At 39.3% G+C, this 16901-nt stretch overlaps 1 long non-coding RNA gene across 1 annotated transcript in view; it reads right to left on the reverse strand.

Moving 5' to 3' along the window:
- Positions 1–2942: 2942 nt before the first annotated feature.
- LOC132535856 (uncharacterized) overlaps positions 2943–16901 on the reverse strand; it is a 442232-nt gene continuing 428273 nt past the window's right edge. The window contains exon 3 of the long non-coding RNA XR_009547604.1: positions 2943–2960. This is a non-coding gene — a long non-coding RNA (uncharacterized LOC132535856). The remainder of the gene's footprint in view (positions 2961–16901) is intronic.

Consider the following 16901-nt stretch of genomic DNA (forward strand, 5'->3'; position numbering starts at 1 on the left):
TCACAGTACATCCAAAATGAGGCAAAGGAGATAACTTTATAATTCTAAACTTCTGAGTATTATTCTATTGTGTATACACACCACACATTTTTATTCTTTCATATCTAATATCTTTCTATCCTTATTTCTTCCATTAAATGCAAGAATGCCTCTAGGGTAGTGTGAAAATTTATTTGTGGTATAGGATCAGGGACATGAGGACTTTGACAATATGTTACATGTTCAATTATATCTTCAGATCTGGATGTGGAGAGCACACAGATATTCATAATAACATAAAATACAGGAAACACTAATATACAATTAAGAACTAGGAAATAATGTGAAGTGTATAACCAAAGAGAGTGGTCAGAAATATAAGAAAATCAGAAAAAAATTGGGAAAATTAAAATTCTGTAATGAATACTTCTTTGGAACAGGTCCTCTGTTAGAAACAAGGGGAATGGGGAGTCAGGCTATAGCGCAGCGGGTTAAGCACAGGTGGCTTAAAGCGCAAGGACCGGTGTAAGGATCCCGGTTCAAGCCTCAGGCTCCCCACCTGCAGGGGAGTCGCTTCACAGGCAGTGAAGCAGGTCTGCAGGTGTCTATCTTTCTCTCCTCCTCTCTGTCTTCCCCTCCTCTCTCCATTTCTCTCTGTCCAATCCAACAACAACGACATCAATAATGACTACAACATTAAAACAGCAAGGGCAACAAAAGGGAATAAATAAATAAATATTTTTAAAAAAGAAAACTTAAAAAAAAAAGTAAAAAAAAAAAAAGAAACAAGGGGAATATGCAAGGAAGGGAATCCTTGCTATGACTGATGCTCCTCTGGCAGGAAATTGATTTTTGTTAATTCTCGTATCTTATTTAAATCATGGTTGTGTGGCTCCTAATGACAAAATTCTGTCAGAAGCTGAAGTTATATTTTATTTTATCTATTGGTTTACAGTCATGTAAACCAACTGGTGATAATTTTAAGAAGGCCTTGATAAGTAGCAGGAAATCATATTGAGGGGGTTGAGGGCCAGTAGAGAAGTTATTTCAGGTTTCATTGGGTAGCAGTTTCAACACAGAAATTAAGACAGAGGGGGAAATTATGTAGTGTTGGATGAATAGGTTAAACAATGACACACAATTTAGAAACTACTTAAAGAAGGTTATACTAAGTAATCTGAAGAATGAGAGGATTGTTTCAGTTGATTTTGACTTTACTATATATGCAACATGGACTGACAGATCAACAGGAAGATGATAACATGCACTTATGAGAAGACTATTTGGCTGATGAGATTTGTCACAACAGAACATGCATCTCTTTCTTGGACTTAGTGGGCAAGGTGGTAGAAAGCTTCACAATGTAACTCAGGAAAGAATTTATAGAGGATGTGTTGGGTAAACGGAGAGGAAGGTTACTTAAACCACAACTTGCTAAGTTGAAATGAGGTCTGTGGATCAACTTTCTGGCAAGAACTATAGCTTATGGAAAGAGAAGATTCATTTCTATATTTTTAATTAATCAAATATTACAAATAGTTCAACCTTTTAAATATAAAATTTATTCTCATCTAAACTAAGGATGGAGGAAGGTACCAAAAATAACCCTTCCAAGTGGCATATGTTATAGACAAAAGTAGAAAGTAGGACAGATTACTTAAATTACAATTCAGTTGGTTACTAACTTACTTGGAGTAAATCATCTGATAATTTGTAACTTCATTTTTCTCATTTGTATAAAGGCAAGAATCACTTAAACTTCCTAGAATGATTGTGAAGGTTTTATGAGAAGATATGCCCAAAGCATACAATGTAGTAGCTAGGATATAGTAGTCATTAGTTAGGTAATGACTTCCTTTTCTCATTTACTCTGTTTCCATAGTTCTATCAATACAATGAACTGGAGATATGCCTTACTTTCTGTATGTATACATAATAAGTAATATCATGCATAATAAATAATATAGGAGACCCATATCTATAGGAGTACATGATATAGTGTTAAAGACCTGAGTAGAATCAAGTGATTAGAAAAGCATTAAAAATATTTCTTCTCCTATATTCACCGCTAAACATTAAGACAGGCCAGATAGCTTCCAAGGTCAGGACACCATTACTATATTAGTAAACATGTCAATTATATAGTGAGGGACAGTCTCAAACTCTGAAATATCTTTATTTGCTAGAAAAATATAATATCTGCATGATACTGCTGAAAGCAAAAGCACATTACTTTGTTGAGCTCAGAGAAACTCGGACTTATACTCAGGCCCAGCATCAGTGATCTGGAGTGAGGATCACCTAAACAAGTCTAGAAAAATTCCCAGTTATATGAAAAAGTTCATTGCCCATATTGATATCATTACCTCACAGTCTAGGAAATTTTATTCACTTATGTGAAATGCTGTCTCTCTATATACAGATGTGTATGTCTAAAATAATATTTATAATGCATTTTAGATAGTTTATAGTGATGCTAAAATGGTAAAGTAATAAATAATGTATGATAATAATAGCTGGAAAGTGGTAAACTAGAATTCACTTCCATGCTTTTTTGTATGGTTTCACATGACAACATAAAATATGTTTCACAGGTCCGGTGCCCACTAAGAGTAACATTAATATATTTTTTTAAATTTTTTATTTAGGAAAGGAATAGTGAACAAAAGCATAAGGTAGGAGGGGTACAACTCCACACAATTCCCAACACCCAATCCCCATAACCCACCCCCTCCCATGGTAGCTTTCCCATTCTCTATCCCTCTGGGAGCATGGACCCAGGGTCGTTGAGGGTTGCAGAAGGTAGAAGGTCTGGCTTCTGTAATTGCTTCCCCGCTGAACATGGGCGTTGACTGGTCGGTCCATACTCCCAGTCTGCCTCTCTCTTTCCCTAGTAGGGTGTGTCTCTGGGGAAGCTGAGCTCCAGGACACATTGGTGGGGTCTTCAATCCAGGGAAGCCTAGCCAGCATCCTGGTGGCATCTGGAACCTGGTGATTGAAAAGAGAGTTAACATATGAAGCCAAACAATTTGTTGAGCAATCATGGATCCCAAGCTTGGAATAGTGGAGAGGAAGTGTTAGGGAGGTACTCACTGCAAACTCTAGTGTAATCCTGCTTTCAGGTATATATTTTGCAGTAGTTTATGGATACGTGTGCACATAAGCTCTCTCTCACAGAAACTGGTGTATATCTAGGTTATGGGACTTTGTTAGAAAGTGAACTACCTGAGATGAAATTGAAGTGTACTATTAAAGGAAAGGTCTCACCCGAGTAATGAAGCTGAAGGGTTGTCATTCCACACGTGAAGTCTCTGGATACAGTCTGAGGTGAAGCATGTTGAGGTGGCAATCGTTGCTTTGGTTAGGTTGTGATCGGCAGATGCAATATTATTTGGTTTGGATTGGGAGATGCATACGGGAAAGTGGGCCCTATCCAAGGGTTCCAGGACTGGGGGAAGTAGGGGCTCTATAGTGAAGATGTGAGGTTCCTGCTGTCTTAGGGTTCAAAAAGACAATCAATAGTTAATATTATGATCACATTATTTGGTAATTGGGTTAACTTTGAAAAGTCCCTTTGTTATGGTTTGCTGGACAGTACCAAGTATCTTGTATATAGCTGTGCTATTGGAAGCTTCTAATCTACTTGGTCTAGGCTTTTGAGTGAGTCCGCATATCAAATACATAGCCTATATATTAAAAAGATTCCGTTTGTCTTTTGAGAAACTTTGAGACATACAATTGATTTCCCCCTCTCATATTAATTGACTACTGATTTATATGTCTACATTTTGCTAGGAGTGTACATAAACACCATTCCCACCACCAAAGGACTGTGACCCATCCCTCCCGCCCACTCCCACCCCCCACTGGCCCAGGAAGCTACATGTCTACCCCTCACCACTGGGTTTTTACTTTGGTGCCCTACTTACAATTTGATCAGGTCCTGCTTTTAGTTTCCCTTTCAGATCTTCTTAGTCAGCTTCTGTTGATGAGTGGGATCATCCCATACTCATCTTTATCTTTCTGACTTAGTTCACTTAACATAATTCCTTCTAGCTCTGTCCAAGATGGGTCAGAGAAGGTGGGTTCATTGTTCTTGATAGCTGCATAGTATTCCATTGTGTATATATACCACAGCTTTCTCAGCCACTCATCTGGTGTTGGGCACCTGGGTTGCTTCCAGGTTTTAGCTATTATGAATTGTGCTGCTATGAACATAGGAGTACACACCTCTTTTTGGTTGGGTGTTATGGAGTCCTTGGGGTATAACCCCAGGAGAGGAATTATTGGGTCATATGGAAGGTCCATGTCTAGCCTTCTGAGAGTTTTCCAGACTGCTCTCCACAGAGGCTGTACCAATTTACATTCCCACCAGCAATGTAAAAGGGTTCCTCTGTCCCCACATCCTCTCCAGCATTTGTTGCTGCTGTCCTTTTTGATGTATGCCATTCTTACAGGAGTGAGGTGGTATCTTAGTGTTGTCTTAATTTGCATTTCTCTGACAATCAGTGACCTAGAGCAGTTTTTCATATGTTTGTTAGCCTTTTGGATCTCCTCTGTGGTGAATGTTTTGTTCATTCCCTCTGCCCATTTTTGGATGGGGTCATTTGCTTTTTTGTGGCTAAGTTTGCTGAGCTCTTTATATATTTTGGTGATTAGTTTCTTGTCTGATGTCTGGCATGTGAAGATCTTCTCCCATTCTGTGAGGGGTATCTCTGATTGTTTAATAGTTTCTTTGGATGTGCAGAAGCTTTTCAATTTGATGTAGTCCCATTGGTTTGTTTCTGCTTTGGTCTTCCTTGCAATTGGGTTTGATTCATCAAAGATGTCCTTGAGGTGTATGTGGGAAAGTGTTTTACCAATGTTTTCCTCTAAGTATTTGATTTTTTCTGGTCTGACATCTAGGTCTTTGATCCATTCGAAGTTGATTTTTGTTTCTGGTGAGATAAAGTGGTTCAATTTCATTCTTCCACATGTTTTAACCCCGTTTTCCCAGCACCATTTATTGAAGAGAGCCTCCTTTTTCCATTTAATACTTTGGGCCCCCTTATCAAAGATTAGATGCCCATAGGTGTTGGGATTTACTTCTGGGCTTTCAATTCTGTTCCACTGGTCTGTGTGCCTATTTTTGTTCCAGTACCAGGCTGTTTTGATGATGATGGCTTTATAATATAGTTTAAGGTCTGGGAGTGTGATGCCTCCATTTCTGTTTCTTTTCCTTAAGATGGTTTTGGCAATTCTAGGTGTTTTCAGGTTCCAGATAAATGATTGTAGTGTTTGTTCTATTCTCTTAAAGAAGCCTGGTGGAACTTTGATGGGTATTGCATTAAATTTGTATATGGCTCTGGGGAGAATATTCATTTTGATGATATTTATTCTTCCAATCCATGAGCATGGGATATCTTTCCATTTCTTGGTATCAGTTTCTATCTCCTTGAGTAGCGACTCATAGTTTTCAGTATACAAGTCTTTCACTTCTTTGGTCAACTTTATTCCTAGGTATTTGATTGATTTTGCTGAAACAGTAAATGGGAGTGATTTCTGGATGTCTTCTTATTCAGATTTAGTGTTTGCATAAAGAAATGCCACTGATTTTTGTACATTGATTTTGTAGCCTGATACCTTGCTATATTGCCTAACAACTTCCAGTAATTTTCTACTGGATTCTTTAGGTCTTTCTATGTATACTATCATATCATCTGCAAATAGTGAGAGCTTGACTTCTTCCCTTCCAATCTGTATCCCTTTGATTTCTTTCTCTTGCCTGATTGCTATGGCAAGAACTTCCAATACTATGTTGAAGAGTAACGGTGACAGTGGACAGCCCTGTCTAGTCCCCGATCTGAGGGGGAATGCTTTCAGCTTCTCTCCATTGAGTATGGTGTTGGCTGTAGGTTTGCTATATACAGACTCCACTATCTTGAGGAATTTCCCATCTATTCCCATTTTTTGTAGAGTTTTGAGCATGAATGGGTGTTGGATTTTGTCAAAGGCTTTCTCTGCATCTATTGAGATAATCATGTGGTTTTTGGCTTTGCTTTTATTGATGTGATGAATGACATTGATTGATTTATGGATGTTGAACCAGCCTTGCATTCCTGGGATGAATCCCACTTGGTCATGATGAACAGTCTTTTTGATGTGTTGCTGTATCCGGTTGGCCAAGATCTTGTTTAATATTTTGGCATCTATGTTCATCAGAGATATTGGTCTGTAGTTTTCCTTTTTTGTTCTGTCCCTAACAGATTTTGGTATCAGGGTGATGTTGGCTTCATAAAAGGTGGAAGGGAGTATTCCTGTTTCTTCAATCTTATGGAATAGCTTAAGAAGTATGGGTATTAGCTGTTTCCTGAAAGTTTTGTAGAATTCATTTGTGTAGACATCTGGTCCAAGACTTTTGTTGTTGGGGAGATTGTTAATAACGGTTTCAATTTCTTTGTCTGTGATTGGTGCATTTAGATTTTGTAGTTCTTCTTGGTTCAGTTTTGGAAGTGCATAGGTTTCTAGGAATTGTTCCATTTCTTCCAGATTCTCTAGCTTGGTGGCATACAGTTCTTTATAGAAGTTTCGCAGGATTCTCTGGATTTCTGTGGTGTCAGTTGTGATATCTCCTGCATCGTTTACAATTCTTTTAATTTGAGTCTTCTCTCTTTTTTGTTTGGTGAGTCTGGCTAGGGGTTTGTCAATTTTGTTTAATCTTTCAAAGAACCAACATTTGGCTTCATTGATCTTTTGTATGGTTCTTTTATTTTCGATGTTGTTTATTTCTGCTCTAACTTTAGTGATTTCTGTCCTTCTGGTTGCTTTAGGGTTCCTTTGTTCCCCTTCCTCTAAGTCCTTGAGGTGTGTAGTAAGGTCGTTCATTTGGGCTTCTTCTTGGTGTTTAATATGTGATTGTATGGCTATAAGTTTCCTTCTCAGTACTGCTTTCGCTGTGTCCCAAATATTTTGATAGGTTGTGTCTTCATTTTCATTAGTTTCCAGGAACATTTGAATTTCCTGTTTGAGTGAGTCTCTGACCCAGTGGTTCTTAAGGAGCATGTTGTTTAGTTTCCAAATTCTTTGTCTTTTAATAATTTTCCGTTTGTTGTTAAAAGTTAGTTTTACTCCACTGTGGTCTGAGAAGATACTTGGGATGATTTCAATGCTCTTGAATTTATTGATGCTGTCTTTGTGGCCTAACATGTGGTCTATCCTTGAGTATGTGTTATGTGGATTTGAAAAGAAGGTGTATTCCAGTTTTTTGGGGTGCAGGAGTCTGAAAATGTCCAAGAGGTCTAGTCTGTCAATCTCTTCATTCAATTCTCTTGTATCTTTATTGGTTCTCTGCTTTGTTGATCTAAGTGTGAGAGTGGGGTATTGAAGTCTCCCACTATTATTGTATTACTATTGATGTATTTTTGAAATTCTTTCAGTAGATGCTTAATGTATCTAGATGGTCCCTCGTTGGGTGCATAGATGTTAATAATTGTTAAGTCTTCTTAGCTGATTGATCCTCTAATCATTATGTAATGTCCTTGCCTATCTTTTATTACTTTATTTAATTTAAAATATATCGTGTCTGAGATGAGAATGGCTGTTCCTGCCCTTTTTTGTGGACCGTTAGCCTGTATGATAGTTTTCCATCCTTTCACTTTAAGTCTGTGTTTATCTTGTTGTGACAGATGGGATTCTTGCAAGCAGCATATGGTTGGGTTATGTTTTCTGATCCATCCCCCCACCCTGTGCCTTTTGATGGGTGAGTTTAAGCCATTGACATTTATTGATATTATGGATTTAATGTATTGTAGTGCCATTGTTCTAAAAAACAATTTGTTTACTCTGATATATTACAAGTATTATACTGATGTTCTTGTTTATAAGAGGTCTTTTAGTACCTCTTTCAGGGCCGGCTTGGTGATAGTTGCCTCCTTTAACTGTTGTTTGTCTAAGAAGGTTTTGATCCCTCCATCTAGCTTGAATGAAAGTCTAGCAGGATATATTATCCTTGGTTTAAACCCTTTTTCATTCAGGGCTCGATAGATATCTTGCCACTCCCTTCTGGCTTTTAGAGTTTGAGTTGAGAAATCTGCAGATAGTCTTATGGGTTTTCCCCTGTATGTGACTTTTTGTTTCTCTCTTGCAGCCTTTAGGATCCTTTCTTTATCCTTACTTCTTCTCATTGTGACTATGATGTGTCTTGGTGTCTTCAGGTCTGGGTTGATTCTGTTTCGTACTCTCTGGGCCTCTTGAACCTTGATATCCTTTCTGTTATTCATGTCTGGGAAGTTTTCTTGTATTATTTCCTCTAGAATGTTTTCTTCCCCTTCCTCTCTTTCTTCCTCTGGCAGGCCAATTATACGAATGTTACTTCTTTTGAGATCATCCCATATGTCTCTGTTGTTGTTTTCAGTGTCTCTCAATCTCTTTTTAAGCTCTTTCACCTCTTTTTTAGTTTTCTCTAACTCATCCTCTGTCTGACTAATTCTGTTTTCTGCTTCTGTTAGTCTGATTTCCCTTGCCTCAGCTTCTTTCTTCATTACAGCTATTTCAGCTTTCAGTTCTCTAATTGTCTCAAGATAATCAGTATTTTCCTTGGGGGTCTCAACTGTTGTTTCCCTAATACTGTCATTCCTTTCCTCCAATGTTGTTTTCATTTCTGTGATTAATAAGTTTATTATTGTTTGCATACTTTTCTTATCTATGGTTACTTCTGACTGATTTGTGGTTTCTTCTGGGCTCTTGTCTTCATTCATTGGGGTAGCAGTTTTATTTGTTTTTAATCTACCCATTTTTTTATTTATGTGTTTCTCTCTTTTTTTATGCTCTGTTGTTCCTCAGTTGTTGTGTTTTGAGCACAAGTAACACTGTACTAAATACCTTTATGACAACTGCACTCACCAACCTCCAGCATTACAGTAGCAACTGAAGTAAGTATTGAAGGAGTTTAATCGTTACCAGTTAGCCAAACAATTTCTCCAGTCCGTGAAAAAATAGTAACCAAATCCCAGTGAAGAAAGAGAAAAGAAAGAGAGGATAGCAAGAATAGACAGTTATGCAAATCTACTATCCAGTGTATATTCTAGGGGTAACAAGAGTGTAAAGGGAACTAGAGCAGAGATACACACATAGAGAGTCCACTCTGGGTCAGATTTCTTCCCCAAAGTAATTCACAAATTCAGAAAGGCAAAGAAGAAAGAAGTGTATGACAAGATAAAAAAAAGAGATAGAGAGAGATAAGAGAGAGAAAAGGGAGAAGATAAGAAGAAGGGTTGTAATTAAAGAGCAGTGCGAGGAACTTCCCAAATGTGTATCAGTGAATTTAAAAAAAAAAAAAAAAAACCTGTTTGGTGGTATGGGGTATCCTGCTAGTAGCTGGTCCCAGGCACTGCTTATGGGGGGGGGGGCGGCGGGAAGGATGTATGCTTGAAAATTAAAAGGAAGAAAAAAAGAATTTTTTTCCCCTACTCTAGTTCTTAACCCAAATTAAGTTATAGACACCTCCTTGGTGTTACCGCTATGGCCCCTTATTGGCTGGCCTGCTAAAGGCAGAAAATCCTATTGTTTACACGAGATGTGTCCGGAGCTCAAAGGCTAGCCGCTTCTCAGTCCGCCATCTTCCGGGAACCCCCCCCCTCCAGACTTTTTTAAAGGATTTCTCAAAAATGAAAACTAGCTCCAAGTCCTTTGATCCAATGAGAGCTATACTCAATAAGTCTTTGGATCCGCTCTCAGGGTCGCGGTGGACCCTGGAGACTCCCAAGAGGAGGCCCCCGAAGTGCTCTCTCCGGGTCCTCTGCCCGCCGCGCTCTGCAACAAGTGGAGGAGCCGCCTTCCTGGGCGGGCGGAGGACAATGCCCGGCGCACTCACCTTGCCCGGCGCCGCCTGGGAATTCTGGAGCCCCACTAGTCCGTGTCACTTTTACTCTAATTCTTAACCCAAATTAAATTGTAATCACTTTTTGGTGTCACCCCTTATTGACTGGCCTGCTAAAGGCAGAAAATCCTACCATTACCGATGATGCAATCAGAGCGCTCGCTGTTAGCGACTTCTCAGTCCGCCATCTTCCTAACTCCCCCAAAAGATTTTATTTTAATAGACATTAATATTTTTATTTCCCACATAATAATTGTGCAAAACCTTTTTGGGTTTTTTTGCACCAGGGATATTGCTAGGGCTTGGTGCTTGTGTACACTCCACTTCTCCTTGTGGATATGTTTATGATTTCCTTTAGATAGAGGATAAATGAGAGGGAGAAACTCTTGCAGCACAGCTCCACTGCTCATGAAGCTCCCCCCACAGGTGGAAACTAGGGGCATTACCCCAGGTCCTTGCACATATGTGAGTGTTCTACTGTGCACACAACTGCATGGTCCACGTAACACTACTTATGTAAGACATATTTATTTATGTTTTTATAGGTGGGGTCAATAATTTGCATTATAGTCTTTAACTCATAAAGACAAAATTTCAATATCCCTTTGATTGGTGTCTAAGAGACATAACAGGATACCAATGTCCCTTCATCTTATGTCATTCCTTCCTTCCCAAGAATCATTTTGTGTCATGCAATACAGCACATTCATTCTAAGTTTTAACTTATGTTTATTTTTTTCTTATTGTTCTTTGTTGCTGTTATTTGCTTTTGTTTTGCCAGCAAGGTTATCGCTGGGGCTTGGTGCCCATACTAAAATCCATTCCTTCTAGTGGCTATAGTTTCCTTTTCTTTCTAATTTATTTTCATTGACAGGACAGAGAAAAACTGAGTGGGGAGGGAGTAATAGAAAGATAGATATATGCATGGGCTCAAAACTACATTCTTACACATGGTGATATATGTGTGATTAACTTAGTGTACCACACCCAGGCCCTCCCCTTATTGTTCTTTGTTTAAAGTTTTTATTTATAAAATGGAAACACTGACAAGACCATAGGATAAGAGGGATACAATTCCACACAATTCCTGCCACCGGAACTCCATATCCCATTTCCTCCCCTGATAGATTTCCTATTCTTTAACCCCGTAAGAGTATGGATCCAGGGACATTTTGGGATGCAGAAGGTGGAAAGTCTGGCTTCTGTAATTTCTTCCCTGCTGAACATGGTTGTTGATAGTTTGATCCCTACTCCCAGCCGGTCTTTTCAGAGTGGGTCAGGGATCTGGGAAGGTGGGACCCCCAGGACACATTGGTGATGTAATCTGTCCAGGGAAGTCCAGTTGGCATCTAGACGTCAGGCCGCACCAAGGAGAGATAGAGGAGATCTGGAGCAAAGAGAGAACACAAATATTTATTTGCACAGGCACCTCAGAGTTGGGTGAGAGCGCAGTGGTTTGGGCCACGTGGAGCTAGCCAAAGTGACCGCCTTGCACAGCACCCTTCCCTGCATCTAATCCCCGAGGTGAAAAACGGGCAAGAGAGAGAGGCAGAAGTAGGAGGGCTTTATAGGGCAAAAACCAGGAGTGACAGGTCGGGACAGGATTGGTTGGGAAAGGCACTCCGAGATTATCGTATTAACTCTCATGGGAACTGAGGCGACAACATGGCAGAACAGGCACTCCGAGAATATTGTCTAACTCTTGTGGGAACTGGCAATAACCTGAGGGGACAACATGGAGGAACAGGCACTCTGAGAATATTGTCTAACTCTCGTGGGAACTGGCAATAACCTGAGGGGACAATATGGCGGCTGTGACTGCACCTGCACAATTTCCCAGCATCTGAAACCTGGTGGCCGAAAAGGAGTTAAGATAAAAAGCAGAGCAACTTGTTGACTAATCATGAATCTGAAGGCAAGAATATTGTGGATGGAAATTTGGGGTCTCCATTTTGAAAAAAGCTAGCAGGTCTATTTTAGGTATATTCCAAGGGGCTCATGACCCAACTAGTTTTTTTCTGCCCTTGATATCCAATATGCAGCTGACCACCCTTGATATCCAATATGCAGTGTACCACCCAAAATGAAGTTAAGGTGTCCTATGAGCTAGGAAAGGTCTCACCAGAGCGATGGAGCTGGTGGTTTCATATTCCATGCCTGACAGGAAAGTGAGTGTCACCCTAGAGGTATCAGGACTGGGAGAAATACAGGCTTTATAAAGAAGGAGGGTTTCTGCTGTCTTGCAGTTTAAGAAAGCTACAGTTATAGTTTTAATAATATCATTTGGTAATTGGTTTAACTTTGAAAATTCCAGTGTAAGGATTTGCTGTATCATACAAGACCTCAACATAATTTACGTCCTTTTATGATATATACGTATAGTTGTATCTTATAAAGGAACACCACCAGTTGCTTTTGTTCTCCTGGGTCTTACAGGAGATTTAATATTTCAAAGAGCAAGTCAGTATTATAAATGTATTAACAGGGGAGCCAAGTGGTGGCACAGTGGGTTAAGTGCACATGGCACAAAGTGCAAGAGCTGGTGTAAAGATCCCAGTTCAAGCCACCAACTCCCCACCTGCAGGGGGTGAAGCAGGTCTGCAGGTGTCTATCTATCTCTCCTCCTCTCTGTCTTCCCCTCCTCTCTCCATTTCTTTCTGCCCTATCCAAGAACAAAGACAATAACAACAACAATAACTACAACAACAACAATAAACAACAAGGGCAACAAAAGGGGAAAATAAATAAATGTATTAACAATTTGAGACCATTGCCCATTGGTAAAACTCAATATGACTACTAATTTGATGTCTTAAGTACTTAGACTGAAGTAATATATACTCAGAGCTATGGTCTACACAACAAAAACTTCGAGATATTTGATCCATTTTTCAACTTTCTTGTAACTTGAATAGTAATTTTTAAGACTATAAGTTAATTGAATAAATATTAACACCATTCCCACCATGAAAATCGGTGTCCCATTTCCCCCCACACCCCCTAGTGAAGCTGAACATCTACCCTCACCCTCCATCCAGAGATTTTTTACTTTGGTGCTCTACTCCAAACTCAGTCAGATTCTGCTTCGAATTTCACTTTCTGTTCTTCTTTCTCAACTTATGTTTATGAAAGGGATCATCCCATACTCATCTTTGTCTTTCTGACTTAGCTCACTTAACATAATTCCTTCTATATCTCTCCAGGGTGGGTCAGATAAAGTGGGTTCATTGTTCTTACTAGCTGCATAGTACTCCATTGTGTAAAATACACAACAGCTTTCTCAGCCATTCATTTGTTGTTGGGCACCTGATTTGCTTCCAGGTTTTAGCTATTACGAATTGCGCTGTTATGAACATGGGTGTACACATCTGTTTTTGGTTGGGTGTTATGGAGTCCTTAGGATATATGCCTAGAAGAGAGATTACTGTGTCATATCAGAGGTCTATTTCTCACCCTGTGAGAGTTCTCCAGACTAATCTCCACAGAGGTTGGACCAACGTACATTCCCACCAGCAGTGTAGGAGGGTTCCTTTATCCCCACAACCTCTCCAGCATTTGTTCATGCTGTCCTTTTTGATGTATGCCATTCTCACAGGGGTGACACCTGTTGTCTCAATGTTGTCTTTATTTGTATTTCTCTGACAGTCAGTGACCTGGAACAATTTTCATGTTTGTTAGCCTTTTGGATCTCTTCTGTAGTGAATATTCTGTTCATATCTTCTTTCCATTTTTGGATGGGGTCATTTGCTTTCTTGTTGCTAAGTTTGCTGCGCTCTTTGTATATTTTGTTATTAGTCACTTGTCATATGTGCGGGATGTGAAGATCTTCTCCCATTCTGTATAGGGTCTCTTTGTTTGTGTGATGGATTATTTTGCTGTGCAGGAGCTTTTTAGTTTGATGTAGTCCCATTGATTTGTTTTTGTTTTAGTCTTTCTTGCAATTGGATATGTATCATCAAAAATGTCCCTGAGATTTAGGTGGGAAACTGTTCCACCAACGTTTTTCTCCAAGTATTTGATAATTTCTGGTATAACATCCAGGTCCTTGACCCATCTAGAGTTGACTTTAGTTTCTGGTGAGATAAAGTTGTTCATTTTCGTTCTTCTGCATGTTTCAACCCAGTTTTACTAGCACCATTTATTGAAGAGAGCCTCCTTCCTCCATTTAATACTTTGGGTCCCCTTACCAAAGGTTAGATGTCCATATGTGTGAGGGTTTAGTTCTGGGCTTTCAATTCTGTTCCACTGGCCTGTGTACCTATGGATTTGATTATGATGGCCTTATAATATAGTTTGAGATCTGGGAGTGTGATGCCTCAATTTCTGTTTTTTTTTTTCCTCAGGATTGTTTTGTCAATTCTAGGTGGTATTTTATCTGGAACCCAAAGTTCCAGATAAAGTATTGTAGTTGTTGTCATATTCTATTAAAGAGACTTGGTGGGACTTTCATGGGTATCACAGTAAATTTGTATCTGGCTCTGGGGAGAATATTCATTTTGATGATACCAAATTTTATAATTGATGAGTATGGGATAGCTGTCCATTTCTTGGTATCATTTTCTATTTCATTGAATAGTCACTCATGGTTTTAAGTATATAAGTCTTTCACTTATTTGGTCAGGTTTATTCCCAGGTAACTTACTGATTTTGCGGCATCAGTGAATGGTAGTGATTTCTGAATATCCTCTTCTTCGAAGTTAGTGTTTGTGAAAAGAAATGCCATCACACTCCCAGACCTCAAAATATATTATAAGGCCATCATAATCAAATCCATAGGTACACAGACCATTGGAACAGAATTTCTGAATATCCTTTTCTTCGAACTTAGTGTTTGTGAAAAGAAATGCCACTGATTTTTGTACATTGATTTTTTTAGCCTGATACCTTGCTATATTGCCTAATTATTTCCAGTAGCTTTCTGCTTCATTCTTAAGGTTTTCTATGTATACTATCATACGATCTGCAAATAGTAAGAGCTTTACTTCTTCCCTTCCAATCTGTATTCCTTTGATTCCTTTCTCTTGCCTGATTGCTATGGCAATAACTTCCAATACTATATTGAAGTGTAATGGTGATAATGGACATCCCTGTCTAATCCCCTAAGGGGGGATGCTTTTAGCTTTTGTCCATTGAGTAGGACGTTGATGTAGGTTTGCTGTATATAGACTACACTATCTTGAGGAATTTCCCATATATTCCCATATTTTATAGTGTTTTGTGCTTGAATGGGTGTTGTATTTTGTGACAGGCATTCTCTGTATCTATTGAGATAATCATGTGGTTTTTGGTTTTGTTTTTATTGATGTGGTGAATGATGCTGATTGACTTACGTATATTGAACAGCCTTGCTGGGATAAATCCCACTTGATCGTGATGGACAGTCTTTTTGATATACTGCTGTATCCAGTTGGCTAGGAACTTGTTCAATATATTGGCATCTATGTTCATCATATTGGACTGTAGTTTTCCTTTTCTGTCATGTCTATATCTGCTTTTGGTATCAGGGTGATGCTGGCTTCATAGAAGGTGGAAGGGAGTGCTTGGGGGCCTTAATCAGGGAGTCCTGGAATTCCCACACAAACATGATGTTTCTAAACCTTGAATAGATCCATCTCTCCATTATCACTGGTCATCTCCAGCAGGAGCAACATAATGGTCCCCTTTGGGAGCCCCCATAGGATCTTTCCCTCACTGTGGATCAATGATAGTAGAGAATGTTCCAGCCTCAAAAGGTGGGTTGGATAACATATTCTGTTTATCACCTGAAGAAGATGGGTCCTGAAATTGATCCAAGTTGGAATGTTCCTACTGATTAACACAGAATGAGTGTTCGGACCTACAGGGATGTAGAGGTTATATAGACTCCTCTGCTGAATATGGGTCCCAGATTAAATCAGTGAGGTTTACAGTAAACTATGTTTATACACTTTTCTCATATTTGGGAGCTACTCTGTTCCCTGATCCAGCTTTCTAGCTCTTTTTGTAGTTGTGACATCATCTCACCAGTCAATAACTTATGTCCACCTGCATAACAGATGTCAGGCTCAGGAAAAACTAATAAAGCCATGGTCCCTTTGGACTATACCTAAAATAGACCTACTATTTCCCAGAGACCCCAAATATTCGTCTGCAATATTTCAACCTTTAGGTTCATGATTAATCAACAATTTTATGCTTTTGTATGATAACTCTTTTTCAGCCACCAGGTTCCAGATGCTAATGTGATGCCAACTGCTTCCTCAGACCTCTGCCCCACTACGGAAAGAGACAGACAGGCTAAGAGTATGGATTGACCTGTCAACACCCATGTTCAGCGGGGAAGCACTTACAGTAGCTACACCTTCCACCTTCTGCACCCCATAATGACCCTGAGTCCATACTCTCAAGGGATTAAAGAATAGGAAAGCTATCAGGGGAGGGGATGGGATACAGAGTTCTTGTACCCCTCTTATCATATGGTCTTGTCAGTGTTTCCATTTTATAAATACATAAATTAAGAAAAAAGAAGGTGGAATTGAGTGTTCCTGTTTTTGAAAGAGCTTTAAAAGTATAGGTATTGGGAGTCCAGCAGTAGTGCAGCGGATTAAGTGCATATGGTGCAAAGTGCAAGGACCAGCCTAAGAATCCCGGTTGGAGCCCCCGGCTTCCCACCTGCAAGGGAGTTGCTTCACAGGCAGTGAAATCAGGTCTGCAGGTGTCTATCTTTCTCTCCCCCTCTCTGTCTTGCCCTCCTCTCTCCATTTCTGTCTGTCTTATATAACAAGGATGACATCAATAACAACAATAATAATAACTACAACAACAATACAAAACAACAAGGGCAACAACAGGGAAAATAAATAAACATTTTAAAAAGTATATATTAACTTTTTCCTGCAGGTTTTGTAGAATTTCTTTGTAATGCCATCTGGTCCTGGACTCTTATTGTTGGGAAGATTCTTAATAACTGTTTCCATACCTTTGTCTCTTATTGGTCCTTTTAGGTTCTATAGTAACTCTTCCTGGTTCAGTTTTGGAAGGCTGTATGTTTCTAGGAATTCTTTCATTTCTTCCAGATTCTCTAGCT

This window comes from Erinaceus europaeus, chromosome X (genome assembly GCF_950295315.1).
Source record: "Erinaceus europaeus chromosome X, mEriEur2.1, whole genome shotgun sequence".
NCBI classification, from domain to species: Eukaryota; Metazoa; Chordata; class Mammalia; order Eulipotyphla; family Erinaceidae; genus Erinaceus; species Erinaceus europaeus.